The sequence below is a fragment of the Sinocyclocheilus anshuiensis genome, unplaced genomic scaffold (assembly GCF_001515605.1).
Source record: "Sinocyclocheilus anshuiensis isolate Anshui unplaced genomic scaffold, SAMN03320099.WGS_v1.1 scaffold70, whole genome shotgun sequence".
Classification (NCBI taxonomy): domain Eukaryota; kingdom Metazoa; phylum Chordata; class Actinopteri; order Cypriniformes; family Cyprinidae; genus Sinocyclocheilus; species Sinocyclocheilus anshuiensis.
Window position 1 is genome coordinate 1479649 of NW_015542377.1, and position 2808 is coordinate 1482456.

The following is a 2808-nucleotide window of genomic DNA, read 5'->3' on the forward strand; positions in this document are numbered from 1 at the left end:
CGCTTGTTTCAGATGCTGTAGCTGTAGGTCACAGGGGCTTGTGATATTCGGGGGAAAAATGCTGCACAGCTTGCAGAGGCAGCCTCACGCTAGTGTGCTACGGTAGCTGGAGACCACTGAAAAGGAAGAGAGGTTAGAAGTAGCAGGAGAAATATGACGACTTTGACAACATCATAAAATGACGAAAAGACATGCTTTTCCTCTTAACCACACAATAAGTAGTAAGCATTGAAACCGCTAGCCAGCCAAGCAGCACATCAGCTGGTAGAGACTTGGAGAGAGGTGCCTAGCAGTATGCACAACGCATGCAAATTAGGCTGCTAGTTGTACTTGTTCAATAATAATAATAATAATGGTTTCTTTATGATACACCTTAGTTATTAGTTTGCACCTATAATTGTACACTGTTTAACTTATTTTCACGAAAATCAAATCTTTTTTATTTTATCTGTCTATCTGAGTACAATGTGTAATTTAAAATACAGGTAAAAAGCTAGTGAAAACTAATACAGAAAATTTGAGTAATTTAATTGTGTGTTCTACGCAGTTTTGCGTCTTGGTTACAAAAATGATATCAACATCCATAATGTCATCACGTCGTTTAACAACAAACGACCTACCTTTAGCAACTTTACCTAAAAATGTAATTGCAACACGGCCTGTGGCGCTAGCGGAGGCAGCCTCGCGCTAGCGACTGCTACGCCCGGCTACATGTGGCGCTGCGGCCGGAAGAGCCGCAGTGAAAAGTTGAGCCGAAGCGGGAAGCAAATTAGGTTTTGCTGCGGTGAGAACTGGGGCGTGGCCCAGGTTCGTTTAAGGCCTGCCGCTGCGACCTTAGTGTTCCTGGGGCCGGCAGATTGCGATGGAGGATATGAAAGATCCCCAGTACAGGTCTCGTCGTAGTGCGGAAAAAGTTGAGTCTGTGATATAATGGCTAAAGCAGCAAAACCGAATGCTGGAAAACTTTCGTGGAACTGAGGTAAGTTGGCTGTATATATATATATATATATATATATATAGGGGATTAGCTGACGAGCTCCACCTGGGCCAAACTGCTCCGATTGACCTTTTTTGTGATTGTGCCGCATCACACACACCATTTTTACATGTGAGTGATTCTATAATTGCAGGTACATTTGGTGTCCGAAGTCATAATTTTTTTCTGCTTTTTTCAAATGGTTATATTTTTACCTCCGTGAGAATGGTTCGTCGGAAATAAATCAGCGTTTGCTACAGCCTTAAATACTATCCACTGGTTGAGCAGAGCGGCGACCGCGATGAAGCCTGGTGCTCGGCGGCGGTGACTGGCGGAAAAGGAGGGTGCCAAAATTAAAAGCACATGCGGTGAAACCGGCATCAGCTTATAGGAGCGAAGCAAGCGCTGGCAGAGATGCCGAAAGTATGGCCCCGAGACGCAGCATCTCGTTCCCTCGAGGAACCATGGTTACATGCATAACCTGAGATGTTCCTCTGCAGGAACTCGAGCTGCATCGGAGGACGCTTTGGGAACGAGTATGCCCACACCGGCAGACTTTCAAATCTTCACCTAGTGTGGAAGCCTGCATAGCTAGGGCGAGAGAACAGAAGAGCCAGGAGTGGCTCGCATGTCTAAGCCATAGACAAAGGTTAGGGGCGTGGACCATCCCGCAGCGTCGCAGATGTCCTGCATCGAGACACCTGCCAAGAAGGCCTTGGAGGCCGCCACACTTCTAGTAGAATGAGCCTTGACCCCTAGAGGCGAAGGGAGATCAGAGGACTCATAAGCGATAGAAATGGCATCTACTATCCACCGACTGAGGGTCTGTTTTGTAGCTTGAAGACCTCTCTTAGGGAGACCATAGCACACAAGCAGTTGGTCCGCCCTTCTCCACAGGGCAGCTCTGTGGACGTATGCGTCCAGTGCTCACACTGGACACATACAGTTAAGCCTCTGCTGGTCTGACTTCCTGAAGGGAGCCGGAGGCCTCTGCCTCAGCGCACCGCGGAGGAAACGTGTAACTAGGGGGTGTCTGCCTCATACCCACAACTTCCACAGCTCCGGGCGGGGGAGGCCCGACACTCCCTCCAGAACTCCTGGGAGCAGAGCGATTGGGGGAAAGGTGTACAGACGAAGCCTCGGCCACGTCTGTACCATGGCATCCAGCCCCAGTGGAGCTGGATGAATTTTCCACTTCAAGGCGTACAGTTTCCTCGTTGAGGGAGCTCTGGATTGGGGGATGGTCTCAACAACCTCGGTTGAGAGACCGGAAGCTATGAGCTGTGCCCCCTCAGGGGTCATACCCACAACTTCCACAGTCCACAGCTCGGGAGGCCCGACACTCCCTCCAGAACTCCTGGGAGCAGAGCGATTGGGGGAAAGGTGTACGGTGTACACCTCGGCCACGTCTGCACCATGGCATCCAGCCCCAGTGGAGCTGGATGAGTGAGAGAGAACCAGAGGGGACAGTGCAATGTCTCTCGATTCGCAAACAGGTCCACCTGAGCCTGGCCAAAAAACTCTCCATATCTGCTTCACCACCTCGGGGTGAAGCATCCATTCCCCGGGCCTCGGCCCCTGCCTCGACAGGATGTCTGCTCCCAAATTAAGATGCCCAGGGATGTAAACTGCTCTCAGCGAGAGAAGTTTGCCCTGGGACCACAAAAGGATTTGGTACGCTAGTTTGACAAACGGCGTGAGCGCAGACCTCCCTGGTGGTTGATGTAAGAGACCACCGCTGTGTTGTCGGTGCGCACCAACACATGGTGACCTCTTAGGTCTGGGAGGAAGAGTCTTAGTGCATAAAGCACGGCCAGCATCTCCAGGCAGTT